Source organism: Emydura macquarii, unplaced genomic scaffold, assembly GCF_026122565.2.
Source record: "Emydura macquarii macquarii isolate MOO-44397 ecotype Brisbane River unplaced genomic scaffold, CSIRO-AGI_Emac_v2 contig_1477, whole genome shotgun sequence".
Lineage (NCBI taxonomy): Eukaryota > Metazoa > Chordata > Testudines > Chelidae > Emydura > Emydura macquarii.
The window spans coordinates 2,713,866-2,737,373 of record NW_027131614.1 but is presented as its reverse complement, the minus strand read 5'-3'; the positions used below and the strand labels follow the sequence as shown (position 1 = coordinate 2,737,373).

The 23,508-nt window shown below is 37.4% G+C and overlaps 1 protein-coding gene across 6 annotated transcripts in view; it reads left to right on the top strand.

Moving 5' to 3' along the window:
* RALYL (RALY RNA binding protein like) overlaps window positions 1-23,508 on the top strand; it is a 552,061-nt gene that overhangs the window by 22,961 nt on the left and 505,592 nt on the right. The window contains exon 1 of one of the 6 annotated variants that reach the window (XM_067553545.1): window positions 6,635-6,739. The exons of 3 other annotated variants lie outside the window; for them this stretch is intronic. The gene's annotated coding sequence lies outside the window, so the exon portion shown is untranslated. Of the gene's footprint in view, window positions 1-6,634; window positions 6,740-8,149; window positions 8,246-23,508 lie in introns of those variants that run through there. 2 more of the 6 variants (XM_067553540.1, XM_067553543.1) reach the window with 2 other exon arrangements.

The window sequence follows — 23,508 nt, the reverse complement described above, 5'->3', positions numbered from 1 at the left end:
TCCTCTCCCTCCCCCTGCAGGCCTCTCATCCCATTGATGATGAACACAGAGCTGAGATGTGCTAGGGAGGTGAGGTAGCTGTTCCCCTGGTTGCTGCACAGTCTGGAGCCTCAGTCTGATGGAGTTGCTGATCCTCATCTACTCGGCCTTCACCAGGCCTTGGGATACATGTGAGCCTCAATCCAAAGTGCTCACCCCCAGTCCCAGTCTAGCTGTGTCCAACACAGTCCTTTCGCAGGCTCATGCACATCTGCTCCCACAGCAATGCAGCCCTTCGTTCCACACAGCCCTACCACACACACTCCAGCCAAGATAACGCTCACACTCCAACTTCTCCCAGCTCTCATGAAATCCGCTAGGCCATTGATCCACTTGGTTGCTTGAACTTAGGCACCATCTGCTGGATTCCTGCAGGAAATCTGGTGCAGCCACATTTGTTTCTTCATATATGTATATATTCATTCATTCATTGGTGGTGACTCTTTCTTATAAGTCTATTTCCTTGAAGCTGTTTTGGCTCAAAGTGGTCATGATTTCACTTTGAAGCAAAGATTCGCACCCATTTTTATCTTTATTTAAAAAGCAAAAGGGATGTACATTGAATACAACTGCAACAACTCTGAGATTCTTTTAACACAAAATTAGGAAACTGAAAGTTGTGTTTCATTATTGTAACTAGGCCATGCATTGCTGTTAACCCCTTCTACCTGGTATTACAGTGAACCCCTTTTAGAGTAAAACAAGATATGGGCTCAGTTCATTTCTACTGGGGGAACCCAGTCTGTGGCCTTTGGTGGCAGAAAGTCCAATCTGATCTGTCAGGTATTAAAAGACCCATTAAAGTGGGGCTGTCCTCCTGTAGACTTTTAGTAAGTCCATAGTTGTATTCTGCATCGTGGAATAACACCTGTGTGGGTTACAGAGATAGGGGACTGTGGGGTGAATGGAAGTTGTAAGGGAGAAACTTTTGTGCACAATGAAAACATTTAGGGCTTGATTCATCACTTTTATTAGTTTTAGGCCAGTGTAATTCCACATAAATCACTTAGGTTAAAATCAGTGGAGTTACTCCGGTTTTATGCCTGTGCAACACAGTGGAGAAACAGGCTCTAGGTGTTTTAAAGTTTTATATTTAGCAACATTTAATATTTAAAGGTTAAGATGGATAAAGAACTCTCTGTCTTTCCCTGCTACCTTGAGCCATCTCCATGTCCCCTTTTATATAGCCATTTAGATATCTCTGTAATTCTTCCATTATTTCTGCAAAACAAAACAAAACAACAACAATAACAAATACTAAATACTAATACAAATACTAATACTTTTTCTACCAACTGCATCTGAGGAAGTGAGCTGAAGCTCACGAAAGCTTATGCCTGCTGAAATTAAATTTGTTAGTCTTTGAAGTGCTACAGAACTCTCGTTGTTTTTGCTCTATACAGACTAACATGGCTACCCCTCTGAAAAATACTAAAAGGCACTTCTCCTCAACAAGGCCAACAAAACTATTATACATTTGTTGACCAAGCCTATATTAGGAAAACGTTCAAAAGTCAAGGTGATGAGACATTTTTAAACACCATTGTCAGATCCTTAGCTGATGTAATTCAGCATATCTCTATTAATTTCATCCATCATCATAACTTATGCACATGAAATTTCATGAGGGTTGTTTTTGAGGCGGGGGAGGAGTTTTGGGAGGTGAGTTATTTAGATTTACATTGGGGAGCTAGTTTCCATCTTAACTATGGAGTGGCTACTGCTGCTATATAATACCAACTGTTAGCATGACACATGTCTTTGTGAATGAAAGAGAGAGAGAGAGAGATTAATGTGATGTTCATGAAAGCTGAATATAGGGATCAAGGGAGCCATCTTTGCAATGAAATCCATCCAGCTCCATTGCCTGTCTTGTGCAGTTTGAAAATGGTTTCAGGAGAGTGCATTATTCATGGTGATAGAATGGTCAAAGTGTCAGTTGCTTCTGAAGAGGGCAGAGGGCACCAAATTGCACTTTTTTTTATGTCCATTCTGTTACATTTCATTGCAGAAAAATCCATCTTGAGGCTTGAGTGGTGTATTGATTATAATCAATAACACATTTTACATAGGCTAAGGTTTACCCTCCCTAGCAGGAGCTGCATTGACAAAGAGAGTATATTAATGGATTCTAGAGATTTTTGGCATGTGATTAGGCCAGCTACAGACACGCACAAGACTTGTGTGTCTCGTTTTCTTCACAAAAGAAAAATGTTTTATTTAGTCGCTTGACAGTATAATTTTAATTTTTTCAGTATCTCAGTTTATAATGTTAATTCTTAGGAAGGGTTAAATAACACAGGAAACAAAATTATCCAATTTCCAGAGATCCAACCGTAAATGATTTTTTCATTTATTCTGCTTTGCCCCAAGGATTACACTTAGGGCGCACACAATAAGTAAGCCTTAAAGCCAACAAACAACTTCTGTGTGCATGGGCAGAAGGATTAAGCCCCATATAGTAGTATCCCTAACTGGAGGATACTAAATCCTACTAATATTAAAAAAATCTGGGTTCTTTCCACTAACAAACAGAAAACTACCTAAAAGTGAATATTAACTTAACATATATTAAGTTTTAAAAGATAATTATAGAGCAGAAATAATATTAAACACCACATTTTTTCTGTTCCATGTTTTAAAATTAGTATTTTTGTTCAGTTACCCTCTGCAATGAGCCGGGTGAAATGTACACCATTTTGCTTCCCTTCTTTGAATATCAGCTTTCCATTATGTAAAATGAGGTAAATTATCTACCATGGATAAAAACTGAAAATATATTCAGGATGCATGAGTCTCAGCAAGGTTAAGTAGGTTACTTAAAGGGAGAGGTGACCTCTGACTTAGTGGATGAAGTATAGGACAGGGGAGTAAGGAGACCTTGGCTATGCTATCAGTTGTGTCAGGTTGGGCAAGTAACTTAGCCTTCCTGAGTCTGTGTGCTCTCATGTGTATAATGGGAATAATGGAACTTTCTTTTTGGATTAGGACAACATGATTAATAATATTTATAATGTTCTGTTTGTGTGTAAAGGATATTTAATGCTAAGGAATAGTTGTGGAAACTGCTCAAACCACGTGCCGCCTATATCAGTGTTCATACTTCTTCAGGGGACACCTGCTTCTCTGACAACTTTTTCAAAATTCAAAATGAACGTTCAAGCAAAAACCAGCTTTTCAGTATTTTTGAAAACATCCAGACAATGAAAGAAATGTGTGAAATCTTATAAAATTGCTCCTGTTTAATGGAAACTCAGTGAACTTGAAAAACAGGCAAATTGCATTAAGAAACATTTTCACTTTGTGTGTTTCATCCAACTCGATTAATAAGCATTGAAAGGTCCTCAGAGCCAGATGACCTCTGCTTAGTGCAGGGCTCAAGAGGTTGGGGGGTGGAGACAAAGGTGTCTGTATGCCAGCTTTGCACTCCCCTGATTATGAGATGTACAATGCACAAAATGTCCCTGACATACGTAGCTCCAGTGCTGACTGTTAAATTTATTCACAAGAAAAGCAGTGTTGGAAAGAATAACCTGAACCTTGGTATTCTTTGTTTGTAAGAGTTCCTACAGACATTTTCTTCAGGCCTAATTTGCACGTGTTCATAGCCTCAGAGTTTCAATTTGATGCTGGGTTCCCATAAACCCAAAAATTCAAAGTGCAGCTCATTCACATTTCCTAAATTTTGTTAGGTTTAACTGTGAAACTCGATTGACCCAGGTTTGAAACTCAGAACAAGTTTATGAAACTTTCTAGTTCTTCCAATGAACTTGAGCTGCATTCTCTTTGCCTCAGTTTCCACAACTGTGACCTCGGAATAAAGATACTTATTGTCACAGTTCATATTTTCAGAGTAGTTAAGATGATGATGATGATTTGTATATTTAATTATCTTCCATCTTCTCAGGGCTTAGGAGCACACTTTGCAACACCTGTGGCTTCATCCATTGTCACTTGTCTCAGTACAAAAAGACCTAGAAAGTAGCCACCGAATCCAGTATTCACTGAACATTACTAAATATATCTACAACCTGTTTTGATTGCTGTATTCAACTGAAGGGCACTCTAGGCAGTGGAAGAGGAAAATATATGCTCTGAGGATGAGGGACACCTTTCTTTTTTTCCTTATCCTCTCATTCTTCATTCTTTCTGTTCAGCAAAGTATTCATAGATAGCTGTATTCCACATGTTGGCATCAGTGACTATGCACTTTGAAAAATTTTTTTTTGCCTATTTGTCATTTTATTTTCTCTGAAACAACATATGCCCCTATCTGGACCCAGGTTGGGCTGATTAGTTATTGTAAGTGGGTGTAGTGATTCTGACTTTTGTACAGAGGATAATGTTTAAGAGAAGTGCCAATGAGTTATTATACACTGGAATATATTTCTGAATAAAGTTTTTAGTTTAGTATACAGTTTGGAATGAATCATTCTACTCAGAATGTCAGAGGGTAGATTTGTCTGGTATTGGATCCGTGATTGAGTTTGGCTCTGATCACCCACCAGTCAACACAAAGAGGATGCTACCACTCTGATAGGATTGATGGATTTGGTTGATTAGAGAAAAGAAAATGACAGGAAATCAACATTTTCTTAGATACGTAATTAAGCTGACCTGCTAAACAAACAATACTCTGCATTTTTTCACTGGAGATAGTTCTTTATGAGATGATGACTCACCATTGATCTTTGCTCTCTGTCTATGGAACAGTTGTTCTGGGAGAGGAGCAAAATCTGTATCTGTCTTATTAGTGTGACGAGTTAAAGTATGTTTCAAGGAACACAATTCTCTTTATTTGGGTGATTTAAAAATACATTTCTCTTTATTCTAAGATGGTGTTTTTAAATCTAGTCTGCACAAATGCTGTTAACTTTTTATAAGCTTGAGAAGCATGTTTCATTTGGAGTGAATGAATGACCCTTTGCCAACAGACAGCTGTAAATACATCAAGTGTTCAAGTTTTTTGAGGCATGACTCCAAATGCCAGCAGAAAATCAATGATAAAAATCAATATCTTATATGTGCAGTGCTTCACTTAATCATTTTTTAAAAATTATTTCAGTGAGACATAGTGGGCCAGATCCTGAGTGGAGAACATTACCATGGATCCATTGGCTTAAATGGAGTTACACAGTTTTACACCTGCTGGAAATCTGGCCCACTACATGCATTGGTAAACTATGAAACTAAATGTAATCCAGTTTCAATCATGTATGTATGTGTTGGTGCTGAACTTCATTACACTTTTCAAAAGCTCCATAGTGGACCATGTGTACACTGAATTCTTTACATACATATACTATGTGCCTGAGTCTGGTCCTAGATAAATCTCCTACTGACATGGGATCAGGATTGGGGTCCATTGTTCATGATGTACAAATTATAATACAAATTAATCCCTCCAGTAACATCACTGGTTTCAACTGCAAATTTGCATTGCTGGCTGGGTGACTCTTTGGGTTTGTCTACACTTAAAATGCTGTAGCGGTGCAGCACCACTACAGCTGAACCACTGTAATGCTTTAGTGAAGATGCTGCCGCTACCAGTGGGAGGGGTTCTTCCATCGATGTAGGTAATCCACCTCCCCGAGAGGAGGTATCTAGGTCAACAGGAGAATCTCCCATCAACCTAGCACTGCCTACACTGGGGGTTAGGTCGGTTGAACTGCATCGCAATAGATGGATTTTTCACACCCCTGAGCAACATAGTTATACCGACCTAATTTCCTAGTGTAGACCAGGCCTTAGTGAATCTACACACAATCACTTGAAAAGAAATAAAGCAAGAACTTAGCTTCCCAAATATACTTTATGCATTGATTTAATGTGTAGTTCAGTTTTAATGGTTTATGATAACACTTGATAATGTATTGGTAAATGTTCTGTAGAATATTTTGTAATTCTGTACTAAGTACGTAAGCCTTAGTAATACTAGACATCAGTGCAGGGCTCTGATATTAAAACTTCGCTAATAGGGGGAGACCACTACTTTGAGTGTGGTAATTATCAGATGCATTTCTCCAAACCTTACTCAATATGCCTAGTACTTACTCATACAAGTAGTTTCATTATCGTTAGTGGAATTACTTGTTTGTGTAAGTGCTAACCTTTGTCCGGGATGCACAATTAGGCTCTAGGTTATGTGTGGATTAGGTTCCCCAGAGTACATTAAGGGTTGTATTTTCAGAAATGCTGAGTACCTACACCTCCTATTGACTTCAGCTGAAGTTTAGGATGTTCAGCATCTCAGACTATTATGTCCTGATTTGCAAATGGGTAATTAAAATATTTTACATTATACTATCAAGTTCATGTTACTGTGAGAGCCTCTACTGTCTCAGTTCCTGACTTCATTCCATTTGAAATTGTAGCCTTTGTATTTAATTAATGTAATTCTTTTGCACTTAATATATATCAGTCCAGAGGCATGCACAGAAATTAACTTTGACCACTCCACCGTGGGAGGAGCTTGTCTCTCCCTCCCTCAGCCCCAGGAAGAGCAGCTCGCTCTCTTCCCCCACCCCTCTATACTTATTGGGGGTGTGTGCCCCTGCTTGACCCCCACTGTGTATGCCCTTGTATAAGTCTGGTCCAGCAGTCCTTATTCAGGGAAAACTCCCATTAAAGCTAATGATAGTTTTGCTTGAGTAAAAAGTGCAGGATTTCATCATCAATTAGTGTATCTTTTTCTTCTAAGGTAAATAATCTGACTTTTGTTGTTTCTTGAATGATCATACTGTTTTATTTCTCTTTAAACAGATAGCACTTCTGCACCTCGCTTTGTCTTTAGCTAATTTGCTCTACTCTATCTGTGACACCTCATTTATTATCAGTTGCTACAACCTGTATCTAATACCTCCACCAATTACTGTACAGAGTATACCAAATTAGGTCATATAGCAATTTTTACCCTTGGGTGAAAAAGATAAAGAAAAATAATTTATGCAGCATACAAATCAACTTTGAATCATGATCAGCTACAGTTTGCATACAAGTAATCAACATGACTTCCTATAATAATCATATAAGGTATCCTATAGTCAGATACATTTTGCCAAACTTCATTTATATTTTTGAGACAGATTTCTGTGGTGATATAAAGAATATTCTGCCTAGGTTCAGTCCTTTCTTGAATTTAGATAAATTTAGTGAATGAATTGGCATTGTGACTAATCCTGAGTCAGACTTCATCCACATGAATAATTAAATAAAAATAATTAGTAGTAGGGTGCATTTCCTTTTTCTCCTATTCATGAAAAGATACGGTGAATTCTATTTAAAAGTCAATGACATAACATGACCAGAGATTTTAATTTTGTTTTTTAACATGTATGTTTGATTGTTTTGTGTCTGGTGGTTTTTCTTACTGCTTCTTTAGATTATCACTATTCTGTGAAAAGTTGAAAAATATAGAATTTTGTCATTGTTGATTATTTGTATTCATAGTAATGACAACAGCAATCAACATTACACCCACACACAGACAACTGTGTCAGTTAAATCATACCAAGAGGAAATACTAAGCCTCTGCATGCTTGGAGGAGAAATTGGGTTGTGATTGAAATGATGCAACTCTGTGGTCTGAAAGGTCAATGGCAGTGACAAAAATGTGATTTAGTTAAACATTTCAACACCATCATTATAAAATAAATGATTTATGCATCATGAATAGATATTATTTTCCTAAAGATATTTTAAGTTTGTGGTACATAATCCTCCATTACATTTGGAATAATTGAACTAGAATTCCTGAAAATATATCAACATGTGCTAAAGGAAGAAACAAATGCAAATTTTCATTTAATTAAAACAGTTTCTGCACTTAATTCCTATTTTACTGAAAAAGCCCTTGGGTTAGTCAAGGGCCAGTCTGCTAATATATGAGAAAACATTAATTCTTTAGAAAAGGAAATAACTCGATAGCTCTTTGGCTGTTGCTGAGGAGAACAATCAGTGTATATTTTGTTGTAAACGTGGCTACCTTTGTACTCCCTGAAGCTGAACCAGCTGTGTGCTAAAGACTGCAAGAAATTACACCAGCTCTCAATTGCCAAGGGGTTATTACCACATTGAGAGAGTGCAGGTGTGCTAGGAAGTCTGAGTTACATCCCATTTCCCCTGGCCATAGCCCTGGTGCTAACTGCAAGAAGGGAGATTGATGTAATATCTTCTTTGCTGTTCTGCAGGGTCTTGCTACACCACAGTGAGTACAGCCTGGTGCTCTGGTTTGAGGGACTGTGTTGTGATGATAACGCAATACAAAGTAGCTATGATGTAGTTGAGGATTGGGGCCTATATATATCTAATGTAAATGAATATATATTCACAGCATTAAGAAGATGTCTTGCAGAGGTAGTGATATTAATAGTTTGAGAGAGGGTGAAACCAGGGCTCAATTGAAATCAATGGCAAAACTCCCATTAACTTCAGGTGGGTCAGGATTTTGCCTAGAATGGTTAACAAAAATCTTCCTCAACGATGGTGCTTTCTTTCTGACTCCGCTTTCATAGGCTCCATGCAGTGATAGCGCCATTGGCCAAATTCTTCCCTGTGTAAAGCGGGAGTCCATAGGTTTGATGTGAGAGTGCTCTACAGAGCTCCTGAAAGCCATGGGCTGCTTGCAGCCTCCCTGCCTTTATTGCAGCATATGGTTGTGTATGAAGAGGGAGGGTTTGGCCCACTGTGCAGAATTAATTGACATTTTATTTAATATTGTAATTAAACATATTGCTTACAGATGTGCTTTTCTGAAACCCAGCATTATCACTGTTGCAGTTACTTAAAGTAATGATAAACACAGTTATAGTAATCATTTTTTATTTCAGTACAGGATGGGGGCTTTAATCTCAAATCCTTAATCAGGCAAACCTCCCATTAACTTTAAAGGAGTCTTGACTGAGGGCCAAAATATCTTCAATGCAGATATTAAACTGTTATGAGAGGGCAGATTACAGGGAGAAATTTTCACTTTTGTATAGTGGTTTGGCTAGGAGATAAGTGGTAGGGGATCATGATTAGCATGTTTCCACTTGCTAAAAATACCCCAGATAGTAGGAGAGTAAGGGCAACAGCTACTATTGCAGCCCATGGGATTATAGCAGTTTTGGTGCAACTGCTGTTCTTCTATAGCCAGGGGGAGTATTTTGTTTCCACCAACCCCCTTAATTAATTAATGACTTAGTTAAGTGTTATGATTTTGTTTTATAGGTAACCATTGGTTTCCCAGAGTCTCACTCTCAATCAGTTCAAGTTGTTCTTTGATAATAAACTTATTGTTATTTCATATATATATATATATATATATATATATATATATATAATATAGTGATGTGTGTTAAGCAAAGTGGTGATTCTGAGTTGACTCTTACAAATTAGATCTGCTATTCACAAATGAATAGTATACACTAAGAGTTCTGTGAGTCTTTAGTGGAAGGGAGGTGGCCTAAGCACTCCGGAGGGATGCTCGGGGATCAAAGGGACATGTGTGGGCCTATCGCTACTCTGTACAGAGAGAGCGCGAGACCTGTGGAGTGCTTGTATAGGCAGAGGCTGGTATTTTCAGGAACCTGATCCAGAGCAGGGGAAGACAAGACTGCCTCATTGTAAAGATGGTTGTTGGTGGTGAAGTTCCTCACAACTCAGGGTAGCCCTGGGAGGCATCATAAGTTAGTGAATATTTTTGAAAATGTAGGAATTAATGACTTTCAAATATTTAAAGTTGTGGTTTTAAGCGCCAGAAGTACATATAAACATCTGCTTACTGGTTTGGGGTAGTTTTTATGCCTGTATAAGTTAGTTAGATTTGTATTCATTTTGCAAATCACACCCTGTAGGTATTTTTTTTTCTCCTGCAATGCAAGTGAAAAACAATGAAATTGTATTTACAATAAAATCACTTCTAGATGAGTTTCTTTAGGCACAGAAAAAAGCAATGGCTGAATTGCAACCCTGAAACCAAAAAAATACAATGAAAATGCTGAAATATCTTAACTGTTTTACCACTAGAAGTCAAAGCTTAAAAAAGGGTTTGACTCTTTTAAAACAGATGCCTGCTCATGACTGAAGACTGATTAGCCTCTGAGCCTGAGCAAACTTTGTATGTAATTAGTATGCAAATCTGACCTGCTGTAGGGTTCTTCCTCTTTCTAAAACTATGATCTATTCAGTGTTTCCTTGTTTCCTTATGAATAATCTTACCCAGGAGGTTTATTCTGCATACAAATTTACTGTGCACCTGTAATTTTCAAAACCTGCTGTGCTGTTTTAGGTCAATAATTTCTTTAAAATACTATAGAAGAAACATTGTAAATTCTCTAATACAAAACTGATAATTTAAAAATTAGATCTCTATATCTGTTATCCCCATATGAAAAATATGGGATTATACCATATATCTTTAATTTATAAACTTAAATTCCCACAGACTTCATAAAGATCATTCTTAAATGTGGTGAGCCTAAATTATATTCAGTTGTTTAGTATTTTGTATTCTAAATATGTAATATTTAATAAAGTATATTTATATCTTTAAAACCCAATCCTGCACCACCAAAAAAAAAAGTTTTACCATTGAATTCAGTGGGAGTTACACAAACAGTAACTGTGCAAGCAAATTGCCAGTTATGGGAGATATCTAACTGAGAGTGCAGTTCTGAAAATCTGAGTTTCATTGTCCAAAATCAGATATTGATGTGTCATTTTGCCTTTTCCTGATGTCATCTCTCTGTGTTTAAATCCCCACATGAATCACACAGATATGACATATTAGACAAACTCCGTCAGGGATGGTCTAGGGTTACTTAATCCCATCTCAGCATGGGTTATGTTGGACTAGATGATCTCTTGAGGTATATTCCAGCTTTATGTTCCTATGATATCACCAGTCTTAAAGATGAATCAGAAAGTAGGCCCAAATCCCACAAGCTACTCCATGACCAAAGCCCTGTGTACACACAATGAGCCCCACTGAACTACAGTGCAGGTTCATGCAGGCACAAGCCTCTGCCAGCATGGAGCAACGGGCAGGACTGGGTCCCTGGATTGTATGCTGTTCTGGGTAACAACCACATCTGCACTTATTTGTGCGAGGCAATGAACACTCTGGTTTTATATCAGCACCCCTGTGAAATCAGATTGACATATGAGGGGCAAATTTCTCCTCCGTTTGCACCAGTGGTCTCTATTTCACACATTCCATTTGTTCTGTATACAGAATTCCCATTTTAGCATGGTCTAGTACTTTGATAGAGCAGGGAACTAGAACTCAGGAGACCTGATGTTTGTTTCTCATTTTTCCAATGCATCTCTATGTGAGACCTTGCACAGGTCACACATCCTGGCTGGGCTTTGGATTCTCTGCCTGTAAAATGGAGATAATACTGAATACTCACTTTTGCAAACCCGAGGAGACTTTCAGATGCAAAGTGCTTTTAAAGTGCAAACCACTATAATTGTTTTCTTATTGGCCACTGTTAGTTTTGCATGGAATAAATGCATTTTATGCTACAGAGATTTGCAGTGTTTATTGAGAAATTTGCCCTAGGTATTAATACAACTGTGATGTAAATGAGAGTGCTGAAAAAATAGATAATACAAATACATATTTAAAATATATTTTACTATTATTTTTTATGTTTGTCTGACTGTTGCAGCTGTGTTTAGAAATTGCCTCCATGAGCCTATTGGTAGGGATTATTTTGGAAGGATACTTCCTGCTTATAGGTAATGTAGAAACTTTATTGAAGCTTTATGAGGCTTCCTAATACAAAATTCAGTATTTTGGGAGCAGACAGGGTGGATTGATTTAAATGAAAGTGATTTAAATCAGTACACAATAAACCTTTATTTATATCTTTGATTTTAATTGTGTTTTGTATTCATATTTTTTAGTTATTTTCCTAACGAGAGCTTGATTCTCATGTTAATTTGCAATTAAGTATAGCCTTTACACTAAATTTGGTGCTTCTTTATCCTAACCATGGGGATACACTGTATCTATAAACACTTAAGCAATTATATAACTTAATTTACATTTATTCATATTTTTAAATATTACATTTTGTGCTAGAAAATGGTGAATGATGCATTTCTTATTTACTAGATGAATTGCTTACTGGTGATTTGTATCTAGCTGTATTTGGATGGAAATTAAAATTTAATTAAAAATCCACAAAACAGCATTTTATTTATTTTACTTCATAAATGAGTTTGTTTATGACCTTAAATGTGCTGGAAAAGTAAAAAAGTTTACCAAAACATGTTTTGGTTTTAATACTGGCTTTTTAAACAAAAAGTGTTTTGCATTTCTGATCACCTTCAAGATTTTAGAACTGGTAGATATCAGTCTCTCACAACTTGATGGGAGGAGGAAAAACAAGCTTTCCTGCTTTTTCACCTCCCAGTTGGTTTCTTAATTTTGAATGAACTAGTCATTGAACTGAACTAGTTGAGTAAACGGCAATGAACAAAATATTCTTTCTGCCTCTACAGTGGAGGCTACTGCTGTCAAAAGCTAGTTCAGCACTTCAGCAAACTCTGGTGCCACGTGCTCAGCCAGTGACGTCCACCAGTTCAATGCTTTGACTTTCATTAAAATGTGGCAGCCAACATATGCTGCTTAATATTTTTTGTATTTAATTTAAATTGTTTTAATAAATTATAATAAGTTTAGGCCTTAATATAGGCTGACAATTTCAATTTTAATTATAAACAGGCTTATTTTTTAAAAAAAATGAGCTTTAATTAATTTAAATAGGAAACAAAATCCAATTTAAATACAAAAATCCAATTTGTTGATATTTTATGAAATCATATTTTTTTTATTCACTCTTGGAGTAGAACCTGCAACTTCATCTCATCCAATTGCTGAAGCAAGTTGTTTACTATATGTAGTGCAAAAAATGCCAATCAGTGATAGTCTATGAACCTGTCAGAGAAGTAGAAGAGGCAATAGGTTGAAGGAAAGTTATAGGAGAAGGGAGAATCTCACAACAGTGAAGGGAGGAGAGAACCTTTCAGATTAGCAATTGCGGTCAGGGCCTTGCTCCCAGATTTAGGATTTGGGGTAGGAGAGTATCCACAACCCACTTAAAGGTTTGCATTTGCTAGGATCCTTGTCTGACTCCTATCTTCCACTGGAGTCCAATATATAGTGCAGGCTCTCTGAAGCTGTACTAAATTGCGTATCTGTAGTCTAGAGGCATGGAAATGAGGGATCTGAGAATGTCTGTCTATAGTGATGTGTGTGCTGCCTCATGAGCTCCCTGTCCCTCCCAAATGTGGAATGCATTTATTTTTTCCTATCATTAACTCCCTCTGAATAGGCCGACCCATGTATAGCTGGCTTACATAGACATCTGACAGTGGTGCCCATCTGAAGACCAGTTAAATTTGAACTGGAATGGGCCCTTAGGCAGCAAATTAATCTCGTGGGATTTTATGTCACTGTTCAGCTCTCTCCTTCTGAATAGCCTCTTCTAGATGCCATGTTCAATAGCTGCTCAGAGACAATTAGGCTTTTTTCAAGTTCGGGCTTTAGTTAAGCCAGGGTAAAGGTTCTTTTTAAACAAATAATAAAATTGGAATGAATCCCAGTTGTCTCCAGAACACTGCACAAGTTAGGGTTGGACACTGGGACTTTGGATAGAAATGTTGCATTCAAGCAGCGTCCCACTGTCCCATCAAGTTCACCAGCATCTCACAATTGCACATGCAAGTAAGCTAATATTAATGGGAACCTTGCAGCCCTGATGCTCCCCTATAAACACTGTGTTAAATATAAAGGATATTGATAACAGTTTTATGGTAACCCATACACCGTTGTTCTAGCACCAAACATTTACAACCTATTGATCAGATATTAAAAATGGATTAAGAACATCTTGAAGTTCTGGTTCCAATGATATTGCTTATATACACAGCCTTAAGCATAATTAAAATAAAATACCTCTGCTCATAGAAGAAATATGGTACTATATAGTACCTTAAATACTTCAGCTTAGCTATGCAAAAATGCCTCATTATGAAGCAATGAGTTATTGCTGGGGATGAAATTCAGAGCTGAAGTGTGACACTGGTCAGTGGGTATATGTGAAGTTAAGTGATGATAAGGGAATCTAATGGGATCTTAGTATGTGTAGAGGCCTCAACGCTGTGAGCTGTTTAAAAGCTTCAATTGCTACTGAATTCAGTGAAGCTGAACTTTAACTTATGCCTCTCATACCTCAGAGTGTTGCCAACCCCAAGCGTTAACAATCACGAGGCAAGACAAAAATCGTGAGGCTGTCTTACAAATCATGAAATTCAACTGAATAAATGTTGGGTTTTTTATTTACCTTCTGATTTATTTAGTATTCAGGGTGTGTTGATTCTGTACACTTTATGATTAGTGTGGATATTCGTGAGACCTGATTCTCAGTTTCAAGCTTTTTCTCCACAACAACGAGGCCTAGAAACTTCCTCTTTTTTTTTAATTAACGCAAGCTGAGGTTCTCGCATAATCAATGACACCAGGAGCTTGGACTTTAAGTAAAGCATCAAATACCTTGAGACTTACGATGTAATCATGTGAGTTGCCAACACTGACCTTCCGTTGGCTGTTTTTCTTATTACTCCTCTCTTTCTTCCTGTCTGCATCTGAATTACACCCAATTAGAATCCCTTAGGTTCAGTTAACCAAACCCTTCACAAGGCGGTCAGAAGGGTTTTAAGCTATGATCAGTGAGTAGGTGTGAGTCTAAGAGAATCTAAAGAACTCTAACTTCATGTGGCGTGCATATAAGAGATTCACTCATGTAATTGTGTGTAGACTGAACTGGAAGCATATGAATTCAACTCTGAGTTGGTACGGGGAGTTCAGTGGATAGTTAGGCAAATTCAGCAGTCATTTTGACTCAGCAGTTGCCCACTTATGTTGAAGCCATTCTAGTAACTGTGACTTATATCCACAAAGGAACTCAGCTTACAGGATACCTGATTGGACCCTGCAGGCGAGATGGGTGGGACAATGCCCATCTTCACCTGGTTTGAGAACATGACGAGTCTTAGCATGAAATAAGTGTCCAGATGCCTAAAATAAGGTGTTGTGTGCATGTCCCGAGTTAGATACTTCGGCATCTATGGGACTTGAGTGGTGAAAATTAAGGCACTGAGGAATTTAGGCACCTATATGGTTAGGCAGCGGCTGAGTAGGGCTTTTGAGGTTCTCAGTAGTGCCTAAATTTTGGACTTAGGCAATTAAACCCTCTTGTCCATCTGGGCTTTTGGGGTTAATTCTTCTCTTAGTAACACCAGATAATTAATTGACTTCACTAGTTACTCCTGATTTATTTGCTGGTGTAAATGAGAGGAAAATCAGGCCCTTTGTGTTTCTGATTCTGTTTCTTCTTCACCAGAAAAATGGATTCCTATTGTTCTGTAAAGCATTAAGCTCAGCAGAAACTGTAAAGTGGCCACACATCTTGTCAGACTATCCCCTTCTCAGTCTCTCACATGGAAGGGGAGGGAGGAGGAGACAGTGAGGAGTTGCTGAGACAATCATGAAGCAGTTTCCTCAGGCAGACCGGACATGAAGCCAGACAAGATGCTAGAACAGGAGGCAGTGACATATTTACTTTTGTTTTTTTTTTTTCTTGCTCTTAAATATAATTGTTATCTGAAAACAACTCTGTCCTCGCATGTCAATTAATAAGCCATGTTCCAGAAGCTGAGATATCAATGATAAAGGTGCACAAACAACCCCACCCATTAATTTCAAACTTCAATAAAATCAAATTGTAAGAAAAATCTAATGGAAAAAACTCCCCTTTCAAATGGAGATTATTGAAGTTGGTAGGAGATTTTTATGCTCACTCTGATTTTCAAAAGAATACAATGAATAGCAGAGTTAAAACAAAAGTGCTTGCAGTGACCATTTAATAGATTCCCTTGTTTTCCATATAGGGGAATGTTAGGTGTGCAAGGAATGCAGGATCCAGTGGTGTCTTGACACTTAAAAACAGTCTTGGATATTATAATATAAATCAAAACAAATTAGCTGGAATTTTACAAGAAGAGAATCTCAGCCAAAGAAGAATTGGTCATCCCCTATGAGATGGCACTGAAACTCTCTAAATGTCACATGGGCAAACTTTCCAAGCAGAACACAGTGGTTGAGCTGATGCGCACACACAGGTGCAACTTTTGCTCCCACAAGGGTCAGTACGAGGTTTATACATCACTTAACTTCCAATTAAGCCACTTTAAGTGGTGCAGTGAAGGCACTGGGGTGACTTCATCCACAGGACCCTACACTAGAAGCTACTCATAAGTCAGGCATTTTCAAACATCCAGTAAGGCTGTTCAGTTCCTGATTTGCATGTGTAAATGCTGATTTGAGCATGAAAACATGAGGTTTTGCCAACTTAGATGCTATTGAAAATGTGAATCATACATATATGTCCATCCACAACACTCCATTTCCACTTAAACAATTACCTTGGGCTCTTGTATTATTTTTAAACCCGCAATCAGAACAGTTAAGACACAGTTTTAGCTTTATCCCTGCTTGTTTTTTTTCATATTAGCCAAGTTCATGCGTATACAATGGCATTTTCAGATGCTCACAAGGGAAAGAAATTGTTTCCTTGTTTTTCTTTTTCACGTTCTGGTTTGTTGTGTAAATATAATCTCTCTTGCTTTGTAATGTATGTGTAATAAACGGGGTTTGATATTCATTAAACACTTTAGCTTCACTTAGACTATTAATCTCAGCAGCCATTTATTGGTTTGAATGCTACAAAGCAATGGAGATTATCCCTTAATTAATTCCATTGCGGGGTTCTGCTGCCATCATGAACCACAATATGGTTTCATAAATTAATCTTGTAAGGAATATATAATGCAATTTATACAATTTATATAAAATACAAGTAATACTGGAAATCGTGTAAGAAAAGGTAATTTTTATATGTACATGACTAACATACACGAATTAAAAAAGTCATACTTTTTTGTAGTTTTATATATTTAGTCTTTGCTGATTGTAATGACCCTTTAGAAGTATGTAAAAGAGAGTTCTTTCTGCTGACTCTGCAGAAAGGGGATTTTTTGAGTTTTATTTTGAGTTGATATTTTGAGTTCTATGTAAATATTTTAAATGAAAGGGTAATTTAATATACACATATTAAAGACAGAGTCTAAGAGATCATTTGAGCTTCAAGTGAGCTCTAAGTTCCCTGCTCATAGTGTTCTAATATAAATGTTTATAACAGTGTATACAATGACAATCAACTTTTTCATGTTATATGTGCTTCTAGAAAGCCCAATCCTCCTCTCATTGAATAGCAAAAGTCTCACTGACCTCAATGGGAGTTTAGGATTGGGTTCTGAATGTATTTAAGTTTAAAATTTTAATTCTAAATTAAGACACTGAAGAAAGGTATCACTACCAAATATTTAGAATTAAACTTGTCTGCTCTCAATATCTGAACTGTAAACTCTTAGTTTAATAATGTATACAAGTATTTCTACTTATCGGTATCCATTTCATATCCTAACTGCATTTATAGTATATGTCCATGTGTATTATTCAATTTAACTTGCTATTTTTATCAATTATCAAATATAAATATTTTATTTAATGGTGTAATCATAATTCTGTTATTTCAAACTTCTAATGTGGAAGTTGTTCTTTTCATGGAATAGGCTCATCCCAAACAGAATGTTAGTAGAACATTTTGACTTCTAGAAGTTGGAAACATTCAGCACGAAGGCCTTGTCTACAATGGGAAAACTCAGTGTTAAAAAAATGTTAACTAGCATATTTTAGCTTGCATGAAGTTAAACATGATTTTGCCTTTCATGTGTACAAGGGCAGTCAAGTTAAAAATATGCTAACTGGTCATGATCCTAGGGTTAAGCATAACCAGCTAGTATATTTTTAAACATGATGGTCCTTGTCCACTGTAAGAGTAAAATCCTGTTTAACATTGTGCTAGTAAATACCTTTTCTAACATAATAAATTTCCTGGGCAAGTTCTAAAGGAAGGAAGCCCAAATTTGGATAAAAATAACACCTTTTTACAAGTTTGTCTTTGATTTCCTCTCATCCACATTTTACATGCCTGAATTTTGAGTATAGCTGAATTTAGAATGTATTAAAGACATATAGTTTGAATTGACACAATATACAACTTATACAACTAGATGTGCACAAAATGGAAAATTTTAATTAGGATTTTAATAAAAGCATATTATCATAAATACTTGTATGACCTCCATTATCTGAGTGTCTCACAATCTTTAATGTGTTTTTTTCACAACAGCCTATTTGTGATAAGTCAGTGTTGTTATAACCATACTATTTTACAGAAGGTGAACTGAGATACAGCGACATCAATGGGAGTTAGGCACCTAAACACCTCTGAGGAGGTAACCCTAGGTGACTTGGCCATGGTCATGTGGGAAATCATCTGTGGCAGAGTAGGGACCAGACCCCAGGTCTCCAAAGTCGTAGGTTAGTGCCCTAACTACTGGACCAACATTCCTTTCTTAAAGCAACCTGCTACCTGAGCACTTATTAAATATTACACAAGTGTCTATTGACTATATGGCAATGTAGTTAACTCTTGAATAAAGAAATGGTATTCTATTTTGCACCATATCTGTTCAAACTACAGAAGGTGAGATGGGTCTGATCCAGCCATTTTATTCAAACAGCCTTCAGGGGACGTTTTGGTTGAGAGAGAGAGAGAGGAAAAAAAGACTGTGGTTTTTGTCCCATTATAAATGATAATGTATCATTTAGCAACAGTCCTGAGCTGGTGTGGAACCACTCCTTCTCAGTCGTGCTTCAGGAGGGATCATGCCTGAGGGAGTTCCTATTTCAGATGCATGGAAGGTGTCCTGAATACAAGGATTGTGATCATCCCTGTGATGGGATATATAAATCTAACATTGTAGCATCCATAAAGGGGTTAATAGATGGAAAAGTTACTTCCCCAGCTCTGACTAAGTGGCTGAATAGCAACAGCTGGGATAAAAGGCTGACGCAGAGCAGGGTGGCTGTCTGAAAGGCTGGGGGCTATGTGAAGGAGATTCCTCAGCAGTAGCCTTGGAAGGGGCTACCCAAGGAATGGGTGTAGAAGCCTGCCACAGGAGTGAGGTAAGACTGCTGGGTAGTAGCAAAAGGGATGTTTCCTTCTCTCATATCCTACAAGGTGGAGAGGAGAGGGTCAGACTTCTGGAGGGCCATGTTATGAGGTATTGGACAGACTATTATAGTGTCAAGATTCAGCTGGTAGAGAGCCTGGCTCTTAAAGGGCCAGGGAATTGAGTAACCATTTAGATAAGGTGTGAAGTCTCCAACCCTTCTTGGGCTGCGCAGTGGAGGTGATATGTGGCTTTCTCTGGGCTCCCCAGGCTAGGGCCAAGGACTGTATAGATTTTGTAGTTCCAGGTTGGCCGAAATGGAGGAAAAGCTAATATTACAACAGGTGTTGTCTTTCTGATCATTAGTTGTGGTAGGAATTTGCAGAATGGTAACCTTATCTGTGGAGTAAATTAAACAGAGTGCATGTACTGCCTAAAAGTCTGTATAAAACATTATTAATTGCATTAATTAATTAAGTAGAATCCTCAAGACAATCTGCATTAAAAAGCCTTACTAAACCCCTGAGCTTTGTAAAATACTGCAAAACCTCTCTGTGGATTTGATGTAAATCCTAATATTTCATTGATCTGGATAAAGTAATTCAGAGTGTAAAACGGGGAGGGTGGGAGTTTTCGATAGTGATCGTACTTTTTTTCTTATACAGATCAGCTGTATTGAGTTCTGTCCAATGCTGGCTTTAAAGACATAGACTTTTACACTGTATTTTTTTATTAAATTACATAGTATAAGGCTGACTCCAGTATTTCAAAAATAAGAAAATTAAATTATTTTTGCATAAACTGTCTCCTAGTTACACAAGTGAAATGTATGAGTTCAGTACTGTCAAGAGAGAGGTAGAATCCCTATACCCCTGTGGAGACCCACTGAATAGTCTCTTTACAATTATTTGGGGCCTATATAATGCATATTGCATAACAACGGGGATTAGAATTACTCAAACTCACAAGTAAAGTAATTGGAAAAGCACTGCATGGCATAAACCAGGATTCAGTATAAACTGTAATAAGTGCAAGGGCAGAATCCCATCAGTTAATGAGCACTCTTAAGAGAAGTGTGGAAAGCCAAGGTGGTAGTGCTCTTCTGTTTCCGTATGTGCAGAGGCTTCTGGGCTGTGCAGAGGGATGTTCATAGTACTTAGCAATGATAGCAAAACTCTGTGCTCAGTGTGAAATCAGCACAGGAGTAGTGGGGGAAGAGGATGTAATTAAAGGCGGAGACAGGGTGCGGACAGGACATAAGTGCTTCAATGATATCTAGTTCTGAGGATGCGAAGCAGCCAGTTGCTCAGTGGTTACCACTGCACCCTTAACGTTGAAATTATCTCCAAAGCCCTAATGTGCTCCCTTAGTAGGGTTTATAGAACACCAGGATCTGCATAACAACAGATCCACACCACTTCCTCTCTTCCCCTGCCTTGCTCCCTCTCACCTTGCTCACTGGCACCTGTGAGATCCTGCACCATCTGTTCAGCAGAAATGTATCAGTTCTACCACCATAACTTGTTCACATGTGTAGAGGAACAGGCAGGTTTTGTTCCCTAAGAAGAAAAAATACTGTACATCTTTTGATGCCACATGCATGTGTTTGCTGTCTTGCTTCTCACTACATTTTTTCAGCGTAAGCGTAAGTTGTTTACATATTTTCTGTTAACATACTGTCGTAATGGCCTGAACTAAAAACCCATTGAGGTCCGTAGAAAGAATCCCGTTGACTCTAATGGGATTGGGATCAGTCCCTTAATGCTGGTATGGGAAAGAAGTTAGCAGTGAAGCAAGATTTTTGAGTTCACAAATGGCAATAGAAATGGGGTCATAGCAACATGTATCTCTGGGGTTTACTGGCTGAAATGTCAAATGATGCTAATCCATCTAATGTGATGGGAAATAAGACCAATTCATACTGGATAAAAGAAAACTAAAGCATGATTCTAAAGCCTATTTGAACAAATTAGTTATGAAGCGACAAGATGCACCCAATTTGTTAATTCTGTTTTTGATACTATATTTAATTGTTTAATAGCATTATGACAATTTAATTATACTGCATTCATATATCATAGTGAACCTGAATGTCTTTTTGCGCTCTAGCCAATAAAAAAGGCTTTAAGACTTGCCTGAATATACTTATCTGTAGAATTTGTAGTTAGGGATTTCTACATGGGAATCAAAGTAGATTAAGTATTGTGTTTAAAAGAAAATTGATGTCTACAGGTTCATACATTTACCTGGGGTTGGCTTTGTAGCAGGTAAGTTTGACATCAATACTGTTTTATAATATCAAGTAACGGTTGAAATTAAAAAGCTGAAATTTACGTATGGTGAAATTTATCCCAGTCAAAGGACTTCTGTAAATCCCTGTAGATCAATTATGCTGTGTTAAGGATTTAAGTGGAGCATTAAAGTTATATACTGAGCCTTTTGCTGGCACTCTACAATGTGGTGTGTTTCTCTGAAACAATAGCTTAAGAAAACAGAAAAATAAAACTTGACTGTTCAATGACAAAGTATGAATACAAATATGAATTGATCACAACACAGTCTCAGATTTAGAAGACAGACCTGGGTTCAAGTCATTGCTCTAGCACAGGCTTTGAGGACAAATATGTTAAGAATGTTGAGGTGCTCAGCTTTTAAAGTGATTGGGGAAGCCATATAAGTACTTTAGACTGTGCACTCACTGGTCTAACTTTTCACCTTTGTCTCCTTTCCTTCTAACTGGAAGGACAAGATTTTTTAAAAAAGTCTTTAACATGATAGTTTTGTTACCAATTAGCTTATTGGGTGGATTTAGGAGGTTGGGATACGTGATCGATACAGATGGAAGAAAATGGCTTGATTTTTCATTTAATTGTTCCTCCATCATTTCCTTTCCCAATTCTAGGTGCAAATTTACCTTTAAATTTTATCCCCGAATTAAGGTGATAATTACTATGTCTGGAAATAACCCTCTTTCTTCAAAAGACAATTTATTTACAGACTTCTTCCAGTTGGCAAGTTTGGGTCATGTGACCTATTTGTAAATTCCATAGGATTACTGTATTTAGGCTTGACAGAATTCATTTTTATTATAGACAGATATTGATATTTGTTAAACACTTTTTATTGATTTATATTTTCTCACTTGCAGGAAATTGTGTGTGGGGGCGGATGGTCTGACAGTGAGGAAATCAGACAATTATTTAACAACCATAGACACAGAAATTCAACAAGTTAAACTTTATAATGGTTAAAACATAAACTGTCAACATCGTATATCAACATTTTAGCCTTAAATCAAACTCTAAGTTCTCAAGCAGCATTTTCGTTACTTTGCCTATCTGTAAGTTTCAATAATTATTGATAGAGATATTTTTTCATTGTTTTTGTCTATTGTGAGATTGACACTTACTGATTAAAATCTGATCTTTCCAGGCCTAACTATATATGATCCAGGGTGCTAATTATCTTTGGTATTTGTATATGCACAACTCCCTCTGATTTTAGTGGAAGCCGAATATGCAAAACAGATGAAATAATCAGGTCCCAGGATCTTGAAAGTGTTTTGCCACTCGTCCTAGACCTCATACATTGGACTACTAGATCTGGAGCAGCACTCAAGGTTCGGGCTAAGATAGCAAGATGCATGAATCATCTAAACAAACAAAATAAAACAAATAACAAGAATTCTTCCAATAACATAGAGAACCTGGAAAATAAGGCATAAATACAAAATCAGAAGTTCATAGAAAATGGAACTAAATCTAGATTGTCCTCCTTAGCCCGCCCCCTACATTTATCTTTTCGGTTTAAATTACAAAGGTAAGAAACCAGATTCTCAACTGGTGTAAATCACCATTGCACCACTGATTTTCAATGGATGCTTGTTGATTTACACAGCTGGCCCAAGTAGGAGACAGTCTAAGAAGAAGGAGACCCAATTACCTACTCCATATACAGTCCTTGGCATATTCAAGATTCCTCAAGTAGGGCCCCCACATTTGGGGGGGGGAGGGGGAGAGGAAGGGTACACTTTACCGGGGCCTGGCCCAGGCTGCAACCCCCATTACCATGAGGAAAAAATTGAGGCTAAATTGTAGATCATGCCTGAGGATATTTTAGAAACAAAAATAGCAAAGGGGGGGTGACCTTTTTCAGATATGTAGCATATGTTACAGTAATTTCAGAATTCAAACTTTTTTCATGGCTCATGAGATTGTATGTATGGGATGAGGGATTGTGGTATGTGTGTGGGAGGGGGCCCGTGTTACAAGTTTGTACTGAGCCTGAAAAAATTATGCTTGGGCCCTGTCCTCAAGCAAAATACAACAAGATTTTGAA